Genomic DNA, 15,917 nt, shown 5'->3' with positions numbered 1-15,917 from the left:
AGAGATACAGTAAAATTCCCCTCGATACAATGCCCAGCAAAAATGTGAGACTCCGGCCATGCTTATGTATAATATCTCGTGGCCCGAGAGGGCACTGCTTAGAATTGGTAAAGCATCTCAGCCAGCCATATACACAGGGTGTCGAGTCCATCACAATCTCACATGTTCCTGTGTTTTTAACACTTGGTAAATTTCAAATACCATTGCGGTTACAAGACCTAGGAGGGGAAGGGAACTCCAGGTCGCCAGCGTCACGAAGGTTCAAGAACCAAAATGTTTTAAAGAGGTTTATATTCTGTGCCTTGCAAAGAATGTCTTAAAAGAAATCCACCATCAGTCGCACGCAAAAGGAGCAGAAAAAGATTTTTTTGTTAATAAAAAAAAATGGTAGTCACAAACAGAAATCCACAGCCTGCTCAGCGAGTAGAATAGCTTTTTGTGAAAAGCTTCTCTTTTTATGGCTTTTTTCCCTTGCTGTGCTGCTGGTTTGCTTGGGCGTCGTCTGGCTGCTCCGCCTGACGGAATTGTCAGGTTATCTTTTATTCACGGGAGGATGAAGGGGAGAAAACACACCGGGCTGTTTAAATCAAGCCAGGCAGGGGGTCGGGCCTGCCTTTCTCGCAGGCAGCGGGAATGCCAGGAATTAGAGACATCAAAAACATGCAACTGCTCGCATTTTTGTTTGGAGTCCTTCCTTCAAAGGCGGCGCGGCTGGATGAACCAGCGTCGTGTTAAACGGTGCTTCCTATGCGGCATCGTTAAGAGCACAAGGAATCCGCGATATGTTCATATTTGCAGACAAATAACCTTCACACAACAATGGTGTGCTATTTACATAGCGCCTAAACACCGAGTGGTCCCTTTTCTAAGCGCTAAATAACAATTGGTACTATTTGCTCTAATTTAAAGGTACTGGATTTAACAACCTCCTAAGGGTTGAAGGCCGAGCTTACCATGGGGGGGGGGGGAACTCTTATAGCTGACCCCAGCGGCGAGACTCACCTCTAGTGATTCATTCTACACTCGGAAAAAGCTTCGTTTTTACGAGGTTCTACGTCTTGCCACACAAAATCTTAACAGAAAAAATACATATTTTACGCAGTTTCGTACCCCTTTATAATGCAGGGTAGTCGTGGTCGGTTTATTGAAACATTTACACCCGCGTGCACTATTCTTCAAACAGCAATGTTCTAGAATGGATCGAACGCTCAGAAATGCAAACTTGGGAATTTAATCGAAGACCATTCGGACTGCCTCCGAAAAGTAGGTGGCGAAGATGCAAGGAGCCAGCCCCTCCTAGGACTAATAGCGGCTCAGGTACAACAATCCCGAATAGTTGGTTTTGGGGTAGGAAGTAGGGGGTGGGGGTCATTTTCATTTACCGTGTTTCACTCTTGTGTTCCACGAAAGGGACAAGAGGCCAAATAAAGCGCAGCATTTAACCGCGCAAGCAACTTAATCCGGTTCAAATAAAAAAAGAAATGGGTAAAGTTTGTAAGAAGCCATTGTATGGGGCGCGGGCTGCTAGTAGGTTGCGGTCAGTGAAGGGGCCCGTGGGGCGCACGTGGTGCGACCCTTGGAAGGTGGGCAGAGCCTTCAATTCAATTCAATTCAGACAAGGCCTACCCAGCTTCCCATCAAATAAAATGAGTATTGTTAAACAGTGTAAAATGGCATGTCATATTTACAGCGCTTAGAAACGAAGTAGAAGTAGAAGTAGACGCCTCTTGTCGAGGGAGGTGTAACTTAAGCCGTCGGGAGACTTAATGAGCCTAGTCATTTGACCAACTGCACTGAATGCTGTGATGTTAACCTATTGCGGAAACTGGTGATAGAATACGAGTCCCAACATGCAAAGTGCTGTCCAAAACAGCTAGGACTAGCTGTTGGTGTTCCACGTGGCAGATGCAGTGATGTAATGCAAATAATGCCCCACCCCGCAGAATGTGAAGAGGACCCCCATACCTCACAGATACTCACTGTCCTTTGGCTTATGATGGGTTAGTGGGCCCCTGAAGGGTGGCGCCTGCCGCTCTGCAGGTGACCCGTGTTACTCCGCTGGGGTGATGAACACTTCAGTTCTGTATACAAAGATTAAGGCAGCATCAGGATAGACTCTTTCGAGGAGTCTCAAATGTTATGATGAGAGGGGATTAGGGTACAGAGTGATAAAGTGCTTTGCTGAGGATCAGAAGGAAACAGGGCAAATTTAAAGCGGCAGTAGGCCACGTAGCACTGCACATTGTTGAAAGTATCGGCAGAGGGGGAAAGGGTTAATGATCTGAAAATGCCGCCAAAGTAAACAGAGGCAGGCAATGTGAGAGTGCTGGAGGGGGGAGTGGATATGCAGTGCGAGGTCTCAGCGTTGGCTCTCCTCTGTGAGAAATCCACAGCTGCGTTTGTGCTTCCAGGGTGGAGAGGGTTCCGAACACGAGGAGGGAGGAGAAAGCCAAAAAAACGATGAGGAAGCAACAGAAGGGAAAGTTGAGGCGGGGGTAATATAAATGCCGTCCAAAACATAAATGAGTGGAAAGGGCCGCGGCAGTGTTTATACGCCACATCTAGAGTTAGAAATTGTAACCTGCTGATGCATAAGCCGGATAAGCAAGAAACAAAGCCGCCAATTATATGAGAGTGAAATGGTTAATAAAAATTGTGCCTTTAGCCCGGATGGTTGAGCTAAGTAGAAAATATTCATCTTCAAAGCTGTTGCATACAATTAGCTGCAGCTTCCAAAAGAGCGTTAGGGTTGGGGATGAAGCTGTTTGAACTATATTTAAATCCTAATTTAAACAAGAAAGGGTGGAGGGGGCAGGGGAGGAGGGGGCAGGGGAGGAGGGGTCCGGGGAGGAGGGAAGGGCCAGAGGGACTTGATGGGAGTGGTGGGGGGGAGGGGGAGGGTATAGAGAGGGGGAGGAGGAGAGACAGGACAGGGGGAAGCAGCAGAGACACGGCGGGTAAAATAAACAAGCCTTTCACCGTAACACGGCTGGCAGGGGAGGGGGCGGAGAGGGGAGAGGTGCGACACGGCAGTAGGAGGAGGAGGGGGGAGGAGAGTAGGGGAGGCACGGCCTAGCGGCAGGCAGGCAGGGGAGGAGAGGAGGAGGGGGGAGGAGAGTAGGGGAGGCACGGCCTAGCGGCCGTGCAATCAAGTAGTGAGGGGGCGGAGTTGTGGGAAGGCTGAGAGAGAGAGTAGGCGGCTGGGTGCATGTGCACGCGCTTTTAAGCTCAATGCACATGCGCATTGAGCTTAAAAGTCACGGGCACTGCAAGGAATCGCCACGATTCCTTGCAAGTTAGATAAAGTGTGGATGAGCCCCTATAGTCTCGCTTGCTCGATGCGCATGCGCATCGACAGGCGAGACCTAAAAACAATAACAACAAGTGGGGTGTCTGACTTGGAGTGGTTACGCTTGGCACACTCGATTGACAGCACAAGACGCTTTGCATAGATTGATAGAAGCGCAATGCAGACAGTGCGATGCCGAGTGCTGAGATGGTGCTGCTTGAAAGTTTTTTAGACTTTGACTGGACTGGAGCTGCCTTTTGTCCCGATTCCGCTCAGCAGCCATTTGCTCTGTGAGGCCAATCCCCACTACGGGTGGGTTCGGCTCGAGCAAGGTTAAGGAGCTGTCTGATGCTTTGGATTTATCGGTGGCCTCGCCATACCATCAGGCTGCAGATTAACCACAATCTTCAGCGGACAGCGTGTCTCCTGCAACAGGTGTCACCCTCTCTGATGACCGGGCCTGGTCCCTTTGGTGGGGGGAGGTGTAAGAGTGCTGGGACGTGTGAAAGTTTGTCTCGCTACAGCCAGATGGCCATTCACTTGCCCTGGGCAGGTTTGTCAGAATGAGTGTGTTTTTCTAAAATGTATAACTGCGCACACCTTGTATTATCGTAAGTAACTGATGCAGCATTTATTACTGTAAACAAGAACAATGCAACTGACCAGCCTGTTCAGCCACATAATTACAGCTGCATCCGCTGTGAATGGTCGGGAATGCCCCGGCTTGAATCCTGTTTCAAGGTAGCGCTCCCTTTGAAACTAACGAGAGATGTGCATGCCTATATTATACATTTAGCGGGTTCAAGTAGCCGGCGGGTTGCACGCAGCACTTTGTAAACGTCAAAAATGTATGTATTTGCCTCGCTGTTTTCCTTGGGACAATGCTGGTTTGTATTCACGAAAGCCCACTGCCCAACGACCAGCACATTCTTTCTGTTGCAATGAGTAGTAATTATTTGATTTGACGTGCAGTTGTGTCGTGCGCACACTCTCGTGCATATGACACTATAAACCCGAGCGCTATCACATTGGGCACGGTCAGCCGAGGCGGGTAACCCTTCAGCTGCCTGGAAAACGTGTTTCGTGTTAGGAGAAGGAGGCGGATTCTCGCAACATATGCACAGAAGCATTACTTCGCGGCGCCGCAAAAGTGAAAGTAATCATGACGCCAAAGTGAAAGTAATCGCGGCTGGTGAAGCGGGTTGTGCGCACACGCGCAACTGGAAAAAGTGCTGTGCACGTCGCGAACATACCAACAAACAGAACATTATCCAAATCCAGAGACAGACACTTTCCGGACACGGAAGAAGACATACAGATGATAAATCAAGTGGAGAACTCCTACTAGTGATGAATTAGCTATATTAGCCAAGGGACTTACATTTGTACCATCTAAATTACAAAACCCTGTAGACACCAAAACAGAGGTATTGGGATTTCTCAGAAAAGTCAGACTGAAAGCATACTTCCTAGAACGTGAAAGTATTGAACAGAAAAATATCAGTGGGTTAAGGAACAAATCCAAATTTTTACCTGATAGCGTCTTACTTCCACCAGAAATCCTAATGTTTGAAAACCAAGTGTTACGGGAACTTGATGATTTACAGACCAGAAAAGTCTACTACAATAACAACTGTAGTAAACTAGAGCTGATAGCACTAAAAAATCTTTCTTCCAATCCGGGAGTGACTGTGAAACCGGCCGATAAAGGCGGGGAAATTGGTTTATGGGAAACTTCTAAATATGATCAAGAAGTTATGAACCAATTATCTAACCAATTACATTATAGACCATTGGAGAACAATCCTTTCCTAGACTTAAACAACAGATTCTGGAAATCACCCAAGAAGGTCTTGAAGGTGGTTGGCTTTGTAAAAATGAATTTCATTAAATCTTTATTTCGGCAAACAATGCCATAAAAGAATCAAGCACAAAAACATTACAGTTATAAACATTTTTAAGCAATTATACAATTCTTACAAGGAATAAAAAGAAAAAAGGAGAAATATTAAGCACATCCTCTGAAATATTGCAAATGTCCCTCAATATGAGATTGTTGTCAGTTGCTTCATTTGTGGAAATATACATTAATCATTTATAACAGGTGTCCCTTTCTTTTCCTTAAAAAGAATATTGAATGTAGGAAACGGCTAACGCTAAATATTATTACTTGGTTAGAGTTTGTTTTTATTATTCTTTTTTTTTTTTTTTTTTTGAAAACCTTTATTGTGCAGATATAGCTGACAAATACGGGCCTACAACCCACCGGGCCGGCCACCACATTGTATTAGCACATAGGCCAGGAAAGAAACTCCAGCAGGTCTCCGGTACAACAGATGCAACAAAGCAAGGCAGACAGCCACAAGGAAACCACAGTGAGAAGGAAAAGTGAAGGTTAATTTTATAATATAATAGGGTGAGGAGCAGGAACATTGCAGTTATTAAAGTCCAAAAGTCCGTGGCGGGTCGTCAACAGGCAGTGAAACAAAACACAGCGAATGTCAAAAAAGAACAGCTACGTTATAGCAAGGGCAAAACATGAGTCCCACATCAGCAAACAATACCATCCACTGCCCAACGCCCACCCGTTACTACAAGAATACGCATCAATACATAGAAAGGAAGTCAGGATTGCAATACGAAGCCATCCGCTACATCGACCCAGGGAAAGAGAGAAGGAAGGGGGAAAAGGGGAAAATGAGCATCAGAAAAAAGGGGGTTGAAAAAAACAGGGAAAAGAGGACGCGGCCCCACAGTATATGCCCCATGGCAAGTAAAGCACACGAAAAGGGGCAGCCCACAGAGCCAAAGGAAACAGGAGTAATGGATGCGCAATGAACATCGGTAGCAGGGAGGCCACGTGCCCACGCTAGCAAAAAACACCCCAAGAGGCCTACATGCAGACGCAGCGTCCAGAAAAAGAATACACAAGAGCCATAGAACCAAGAACAAAAGAAAAACAAAAAGACAGACCCCCCCCCACCCACCCCACCCTGCACCCCTGCAGAAGGCTACGGCCAACCCCCCCAGCAGCGTGCCTGTCGCCCTAACCGGAAACCCGAAATATAGAAGAGTCAAAAAGTAAGGAAGAAACCATATAGGCAAAAAGAGAGGAAGGGGAAAGGAAGGAAAAAAACTATAGGGAGAGGAGACACAAAATCAAAATTATCAGCCCCCAACTCTCCCGTCCGAGCACATTCAAAGCCCACGAGAAGATAAAGTCATTGCAGAACAATAAACAGGTACCAGGAATATGAAGAGGAAGCAATCACACATGTTGAGCCGCAAGGCGGTCATCCGGCCACGCCACAAAGTAATAGTCCGGCGGTGCAAGTTCATCTCAACCCTGTCCTCGTCTGTCCAGTGCCATAAGCACAGAGTGCACAAAGAACCAGAACCTAAGGAGGCAGAGGTGAAAAACAGGGATTCCAAACGTCGAGCTACCAAACAAGTTATAACGGCTTCGGACCGGATGAGCAAAAAAGGACAGCAACAGCAGCAGGCAACTCAAGCGCAGCTCCGCAGACCAAGGGGAAAAAATTGCCCCGATGAAACAGTTACAGGATCTCCGCTCGGCAAGCCGAGGCAAAAAATCACCGGGGAACCCGGCGAGACCGATCCGGACGGATCTCGGCTGGAGGCTCTCCAATACATCCACCACAGGGAAGAACTCTTGACAACACCAGGCAGCAGGCATCTGTACGTCCAAACAAGCGGTGGCCTTAGTATTGGCAATATCCAGGAAAGGCACCACAGCACCCTGAAGCGGCGAAGCCATACACGCAGGGGACGGCCCAACGAGCAGGGAACAAAGGCTACCATCCAGCCCATCGACAGGCACAGCCATGGAAGCACGCCAGGAACACAAGGCGGCGAAAACGTCGCCAACTGTAGGCTCACCTTTACGGTATTCAGCAAACGTGCCGTGCGGCGAGCCAATGTCGCCGTCCCCAAATGGGCGTAGATGCGGGGTGTGGGCCGCCATCTTTGCAGCCCGGCGCGGCCGCGGCAATCTCTGACCCCAATCCGGCCACCAACAGAGCTCGATGGGAACCAGCCGGCGACAAGCAATGGAACCCTCAGGGCCAAAAGGCAGGCCACCAGAATATTGAGGCAGCCGGCGCCACCGACCCACGGGCGCCGCCCGCCGAGACCGGGCGGAGGGTTTCAAGATGGCCGAACAGGAGAACAAAGGGGAGACGAGTCGCCCATTCGGTCAACCCCCGTCCGTGGAAGGCAGCATTCCACCACCAGGTCCCCAGACAGCCAGACCAAGCCCGGTCAGTCGGCACCGGTCCAACCGCACAATGGCCGCTCCGGCCGACCCCGCTCCTCCACCAAGGGGTCGGCCCCGGCGCTCCGCCCCGCCTGGGCGCCGCAGACGAGTACCAGGCCAGCCCGCCCCGGAGGCCACGAAGCGAACAAGGGCGCAGCTCAGGATCCGCGGCACTTAAGAACATCCGGAGCAGACGGTGAGTGTCAGAAAAACGTCATAAGTCCATATTCCAGCAAATAAGACTTCTCGGGGCAGGATAAGGTGCAGGATAGACAGTTCAGGCAGGAAAGTTTAACGGAGCCGAGCTACAACGCGGCCATCACGGTCGCGAGCTTGGCTCCTCCCCCCTGTTTTTATTATTCTTAATGCCTGGTTGCATGAATTTAGCCCTAACAGCAAGCATAGTGGTTTGATCCAATTTTTCCTGGCTATCGTGTAAGCAGGACAAATGAATTTGATTTCCTTAACAATTAATCTAATAATAAGATTCCCAATATTTACGTACTTCCAAAAGTACATAAATCATTGACTGACCCGCCCGGGAGACCCATTGTAGCAGCATGTGGGTCTTTGTTGGAGCCTCTAGCTAAGTACGTTGATGTATTTTTACTCCCATTGGTCAGGAACATTCCGGCCTATGTTAGAGATACCATGGATCTGATATCGAAGGTGGAGGGATTGAACTTTAATCCTCACGAACAACTGCTTGCCACCTTCGATATCAAATCTCTTTATACAAATATTCCGCAGGACGAAGCCCTGGAGGTTATGAAGGTGGTTTTGAATTTGAGAGATCGCCCGCACCAATTTATAACCAGTCTAGCTAAATTGTGCCTAAAAAATAATTTCTTTAGGTTTAAAGAAAATTTGTATTTACAAATTTCAGGAGTGGCCATGGGCTGTTGCTTCTCGTCTGAGATAGCAAATCTAGTCATGTCCCAGTTTGAAGATAAGTGGATATATAGCGACACCAACCCATTTAAACATCATGTGGAGTTTTGGTGTCGCTATATAGACGATATCTTTTTAATTTGTAAGGGAGACCAAACTCAATTATCAGATTTTCATAATTGGTTGAACTGACATACCTTAGAGTTCAATTTCACCATGTCCAGCGACAAAAATAAAATCAACTTTTTAGACGTGTATGTTCAACATGAGGAGGGTCATTTAGCTGTTAGTTTATATACCAAACCGACTGACAAGAACACATTACTACACTTTACCAGCAGTCACCCTCGGTCTTTAAAAGAAAATCTTCCTTATGGCCAGTTCCTCCGGGTGAGGAGGAACTGTAGTTCAAAAGAGGACTACTTCCACCATGCTGAAAAGTTAAAAGACAAACTTATATCAAGAGGATACCCTAAAAGATTGGTGAAGGTGGCCTTAAAAAGGGCGTGGTATACTGCACGTGAGACATTGTTGGTACCTAAAATACATGATGAAAGTAATACCCCTCTTACATGTGTACTAACATACGATCCAAGAGCGAATAAGGTGAAAAAGTTGATTTTAAACAATTGGAAACTAATTGAAAATGTGGATATCCCGAAACCGCTCTTTGCTTTTAAAAAAAGAAAAATCATTCGGAATCAATTGGTCGAATCGACCACCAATAAATTGCCTCCTCCTAAAGATACCCGTGACCTGCTGAAACTGCCCCCAGTGATTGGACACTAGAGATGTCATAATTGTCTGGCATGTGGCTCTATTAAAGATTCCAACGTAATCGAGATCAATGGTAAAATCCATCACCAAAGATCGTTTTCTAACTGCAATACCAAGTCCACCATATACTGTATAAAATGCCTGGCTATCGTGTAAGCAGGACAAATGAATTTGATTTCCTTAACAATTAATCTAATAATAAGATTCCCAATATTTACGTACTTCCAAAAGTACATAAATCATTGACTGACCCGCCCGGGAGACCCATTGTAGCAGCATGTGGGTCTTTGTTGGAGCCTCTAGCTAAGTACGTTGATGTATTTTTACTCCCATTGGTCAGGAACATTCCGGCCTATGTTAGAGATACCATGGATCTGATATCGAAGGTGGAGGGATTGAACTTTAATCCTCACGAACAACTGCTTGCCACCTTCGATATCAAATCTCTTTATACAAATATTCCGCAGGACGAAGCCCTGGAGGTTATGAAGGTGGTTTTGAATTTGAGAGATCGCCCGCACCAAGTGCCTACTGAATTTATAACCAGTCTAGCTAAATTGTGCCTAAAAAATAATTTCTTTAGGTTTAAAGAAAATGTGTATTTACAAATTTCAGGAGTGGCCATGGGCTGTTGCTTCTCATCTGAGATAGCAAATCTAGTCATGTCCCAGTTTGAAGATAAGTGGACATATAGCGACACCAACCCATTTAAACATCATGTGGAGTTTTGGTGTCGCTATATAGACGATATCTTTTTAATTTGTAAGGGAGACCAAACTCAATTATCAGATTTTCATAATTGGTTGAACTGACATACCTTAGAGTTCAATTTCACCATGTCCAGCGACAAAAATAAAATCAACTTTTTAGACGTGTATGTTCAACATGAGGAGGGTCATTTAGCTGTTAGTTTATATACCAAACCGACTGACAAGAACACATTACTACACTTTACCAGCAGTCACCCTCGGTCTTTAAAAGAAAATCTTCCTTATGGCCAGTTCCTCCGGGTGAGGAGGAACTGTAGTTCAAAAGAGGACTACTTCCACCATGCTGAAAAGTTAAAAGACAAACTTATATCAAGAGGATACCCTAAAAGATTGGTGAAGGTGGCCTTAAAAAGGGCGTGGTATACTCCACGTGAGACATTGTTGGTACCTAAAATACATGATGAAAGTAATACCCCTCTTACATGTGTACTAACATACGATCCAAGAGCGAATAAGGTGAAAAAGTTGATTTTAAACAATTGGAAACTAATTGAAAATTTGGATATCCCGAAACCGCTCTTTGCTTTTAAAAAAGGAAAAATCATTCGGAATCAATTGGTCGAATCGACCACCAATAAATTGCCTCCTCCTAAAGATACCCGTGACCTGCTGAAACTGCCCCCAGTGATTGGACACTATAGATGTCATAATTGTCTGGCATGTGGCTCTATTAAAGATTCCAACGTAATCGAGATCAATGGTAAAATCCATCACCAAAGATCGTTTTCTAACTGCAATACCAAGTCCACCATATACTGTATAAAATGCCCTTGTGATAAGTTTTATATAGGGCAAACAGTCCAACCTGTCAAAAAACGTATTTTACAGCATATGTCTAGAGTGAGATGCAATACACCCGGGGCTCCGCTAGTACTGCATTATCAAAGAAACAACCACTCTGAAACAAATATGGAATGGTCAGTGTTATGTACAGTTATAAATACAAACAGAAGGGAGACAGAAAATAAACTCAACCGTTTAAGGCTAGATTAATTGAAAAGTATCAAACAGCTAGAACTCGTCTTAACGACAGAGATGAGCTTTGGGCATTATTGGAATAAACTATAGAATATTTCTGTGATTAATACGTATAGGCTGCTACACATATATATTTATATATGTTGAAGATATATCATTAGTCTGTACTAATACTTCCTATGCTTGGTCTAACGTTGGGTTAGATTTTGTATTTTATGTTTAGACTATGAGGGGCATTGGCATCACGCGGGGTTATAAGGTCCTTTTCTGTAGTCACTTTTAATTTCTCTCAATTAAATTTGTTTTTTACTAACCTCCGTATTTATTCATTTTATTTAATTTTATTTGTTTTTTGGCCGTGATTCAGTTCGATTTACGGATAGTATAATAGAGGTATATCTGGGGCCATGAAGATTTAAATGTAGTCTGTCTTCCAGCTTTACGCACGGTCCCAATGCTACTATCGCGAGATCTTGATTCCCCAGTGCACTGTAGTCCATCGTTACCTTTTACTTCAGGTTTAACGCGGGCCACGTTTAAAACGGGAGGCATACCTTAAGATACCTTCTCTGTGGAGTGTGGCGAAGTGAAGTGATCTTTGATTAAGTATAAAAAGGATCTTTATTCAGGAACGATATTACAGTGAACGCTGTGTCCGGGACTTTGTTAGTAAAAAAGTAGACGAATGGTAAATTGATGGATTCTGAAAGTGGTTATGTTTCATTTCTTGCTGTAGGATTGACCGGATGAATTTATATGGCTGCCTAACCCTATAATTGGGGCACTCATGAATAGAAGGTAAGCCTGGTGCTTACGGTAGTTTGATTACTTATTGAGTTTATATTTCCGATGATTTAGTAAGTGTTGGTTCCTTTTCCTTTTAGTTGGATTGACTAAAGCTGCTTGGTAGAGAATTGCGTTTCCGAACTTCATATATGGAAACAAAATGTATGTAATTTTCCCCTTACAACTTATGGCCATTCACTTGGGATTTAGTTTATGGATTGAGGGGTGCACATATATATATATATATATATATATATATATATATACATATATATATATATATATATATAAAGATTGTGTTTATATATAAGTCAAGGGTGTTTGTTTAGGATCCTAGTGAAGAGGATCTGAGTCTATATCATTTTAATGTATGCACATTGTGTAAGGTGTTCACGATACATAAAATAAACGATTTCGATGCCTTTCACCTCGAGATGAGTCATTTGATGATGTTAACTGTTTTACAGGTTTTGTGTGCATAGGAATGTAGAATGTTATCCCCGATGATATATAAAAATGTAAATTTAGTTATCTGATTGTTTTAGGTATGAATTGTAATTTGCCCTCATAGTCCTGATGAGGCATGAATTGACAAGAGGCTGAAACGCGTCGACACAGCTTGTTGAATGCACCAATGCAAATACAAAATATTTTTGACCGAGATATAAAATAAGAATTTATAAGGAGTGTTAGAGAGATGTAGGTTAAAAACTGTTAACCTTGTACATTCTTTTCTATTATTGTTTTGTTTTGGTGATCAGAAAAGAAGGAATGTTTTTTTGATTAATTGTAGATAAACATCCTTTTGTAAAATAAGTTGGGCAAAAGAACCTTTAGTTTGGTTCTAAGAAAATTGTATATATGTGTAAATGTATAAATCTTGTTGGTTTTGTATATATGTATAAATTGTGTATATATTTTTGTTAAATGTGAGATACCAGTACTTATGGAGAAATATGGTTTAAATTAAAAGAAACAGTTAAACCATATATACGAGCTTTATTTGTTTTGGCTGCCCAGTAGGAGAAACTCTATTGTTTAAAATTGTTCCTAATTAAGTTATGGTGAAAATGACTAAACCCAAGAATGGATAATTAAAGGTATCTATTCTGATAATCAGTTAGGTATATAACTATTCCGTAGGCTTTGTTTTTTTCTTTTCATTGTGTTACCTACCCAAAGGCCTATGGGTTAATTGGGTTACCCCTGTAGTATACTCGCGTGTGCGCGTGTGAGCGTTCTAGCAAGCTGGTTGCCGCAAAGTAGCGCTTTTTGAAGCAGCTACTTAATGCTCTCCGAGCAGCGCATGCGCGCTGACTCAGCAAGACCTAAAAACCTTTCCATTAAGATGGCTACTCTACTATGCCTAATCTCATGCAGAAGGGCCTCTGATGTCAAATCCCTGGAGATTATGAATAGATATTATAACATGTTCGGAGTCAAATTTGAGATTTATAGAAGAACAAAGACTATGTCTGATTCAATCTTTTATCCAAGTTTTGATTTATGTCCAAAACTTTGCGTTGTGGACTGCATGAGAGAGTATGATTGCATAATGTTTGCTCTTCGCCCTCAGGGTGCTTACCAATTACTTATATCCTTTGTTAAACCCCACAAAGGCATAACCTCTTCCTCTATTGCTAGATGGGTTAAGACTGTTATGAGTTTAGCAGGTATTGACTCAAAGAAATTCCAAGCTCACTCCCTTAGAGGTGCTATTGCCAGTAAATCTCTCTAGTCTGGAGGTAAGTTGGAGACATTCGCAAAGCTGCTAACTGGTCAAATGCAGGCACCTTTGCACGTCATTATTGCAAGCCTATTGAACAAATCCCGACCCTTGGTGGTCTTACAATGATTTAATGCTGTTTTTGTTAAACAGTTTACTACTGTACTTTTTATTAACAGTACTTGTTTCATCTCTTGTTCTTTTAGCTTGATAAGCTTTACACTATTTTTTACATTCAAGAGATATTTAATTCTTTCTCTTTTCAGGTAACGCTCCTTAACTACGTGACGTCTGGCCTTTGGTTTTACCTTTGTTCTTCCTTCTCCTGCATCCTGCTCATCAGAAGATCGTTTTGATGTTTCAAGTTTCATTAACTTATTTTCCTCAAAATTTAAAAGAGGCAGATTGTTGATGGCTCATGCCTTTCATGTGTTGCTATTGTTCTATTCTGTAACCTTTTAATATTGTGATGTAAGCAGCTGCTTGGACTGCATTAAAGGAATAATGCATAATGTCAGTCTCTGTGTCTTTAATGAAATCCAGATTCTCTAGTCATGGTAATATGAGAATCGCAATTTTTCTGTCTTCACTGTTGCTTGTCCTTCTATTCTGCTTGAGTCATCAACTTTAGTTAACTCCTTCTGTACTGGGCCAAAGCAATGTATGTGCTGACCAAAGGCCTGTAGCTGCTGAAATGCACCTGAATAAAGATGTAACTGTCAACTATTTTTGGCTGCTGTAAGCAGTTCTGTTCCCCCTCCCACTTTTCTGACTAAGTGATCTCCCATCTGCCCATGTTTGTCGGTAACTATTCCTGTGTAGGCCTATACCTTCTATTTGTATCTACATGCTTACTCTGCAACAAAGTCTGTATATAAGCACCATGGTCTGTGTATTCAATGTACTACCTCCTGGAACACTTGAGGGTGTTGTATGGACGTAGTCCCGCTCATGAGTGATTAATAAACTTGTTTTTTTAATTCCAGCTTCAGTGCCAATGTCTATTTTGTCGGTCTACAGACCCGTGGACAGAGAAGGGTGACCCCTGCACTAGTGTGATCATTAAAAGGCACATTTCCACAACGTCAATGACTTTTCAGAGTCTCAGATCACAGTAGTTTGATGCTGATTTGTCTCCATATATTTGGTCCCTGTATGTATTTGCCTCATGTTCAAGTTCCTCTATTAACTATCTTCCCTGCTGCATGCTCTTTCCTCTGGTGTTTTCATTTTCTATGGTGCACGTTTGCCAAACAGTTTCTTCGTGACATACTGGCTTCACCCCCCACTTTTTTTGCAAGTCAACCCTATCTGGTGGTTTCTAACCACCATAGGACAGTTTGCTAAAGAGATAGATCCTTTTTCTGTTCCTCTACAAGGTGGGCTCACGTGACAACTATCCCATATATTTTAATTTTTATTTATGATGTTTTCATACAACATACAGAGTCAAACAGTATGCATATCCCAAGACCAAAGTAAAACAGAGAAATTAATCAATAAAAAGAAAGCCAGTGATTGACCAGATCCATGCTACCTTTCCCCCCTGAAACATTCATATTGGCCAATATACATACTTTATCTTCATTTTCAGATGTTGCTGCTTGTACTTTTGTCTGCAGATATTGCACTAGTGGTTCTCAAATGTCTCTTGGTCTAGATGATGTTCGGAGCTCCTCAGCATATAGTTCAAGATTCTCTCTGCAGTACACAAGGTCCTTAATCTAGTGATCTGGTAGCAGAGCCGCTGAGCCCTCCCATGTCATCACAACCCTCCGTTTTGCCATTAACAAAGCCACTCTTATAAATTTACCAAGGACACCCTTCAGCTGTGGTGCATAGCACAGTAGGCATATCTGTGGGGCACATTGCAGGGTGATGGTGGTCATAGCCTTAAGTTTATTCAGCACCTCAACCCAAAAATCAACCACCCTGCCACACTGCCAAACTAGATGCCAGAAATCTGCTCCAGAAATCCCACATCTCTTACATGCATCACTTTCACAAAGACCATATTTAAACAGTTTAGCTGGTGTATGGTACATTTGATGTAAATACTTGAAATTAATTATATGTAAAGTACCATTCGGTGTAAATGCACTAGTGAGTTGACAGCATTATTCCCAGTCCTTTTGCGTTAGCTGAGGATGAAGTCTGGCATTCCATCTAGCAAGGCTTTTGTCTTCTGTGATTACCTTCTCATCCCTGGCTGCCCTATACAATTTAGTAATCAGTTTGTGTTGCGTGGGGCTAACCAATAGCAATTGAAGAGTTTGCAGTGTCTGATAATGTGTTTGTATTGCTTTTTTTTGAAAATTTTTATTGGAAATAAAATAGCAAAAATAACAAACTACACAAGGCATAAATACGGTAAGTACACGGTCATGGGTCCATGCATTCGGCGCTCCAGCACTGCAACATATA

The 15,917-nt window shown here is 43.4% G+C and overlaps 1 long non-coding RNA gene across 1 annotated transcript in view; it reads left to right on the top strand.

Moving 5' to 3' along the window:
* LOC144824566 (uncharacterized) overlaps positions 1–14,103 on the top strand; it is a 65,865-nt gene extending 51,762 nt beyond the window's left edge. The window contains exon 3 of the long non-coding RNA XR_013609015.1: positions 13,760–14,103. This is a non-coding gene — a long non-coding RNA (uncharacterized LOC144824566). The remainder of the gene's footprint in view (positions 1–13,759) is intronic.
* Positions 14,104–15,917: the final 1,814 nt, after the last annotated feature.

Source organism: Lissotriton helveticus, chromosome 3_1, assembly GCF_964261635.1.
Source record: "Lissotriton helveticus chromosome 3_1, aLisHel1.1, whole genome shotgun sequence".
In the NCBI taxonomy this organism is placed as follows: Eukaryota; Metazoa; Chordata; class Amphibia; order Caudata; family Salamandridae; genus Lissotriton; species Lissotriton helveticus.
Note: the sequence above shows the minus strand (reverse complement) of the source record. Positions and strands in the feature narration are given on the sequence as shown.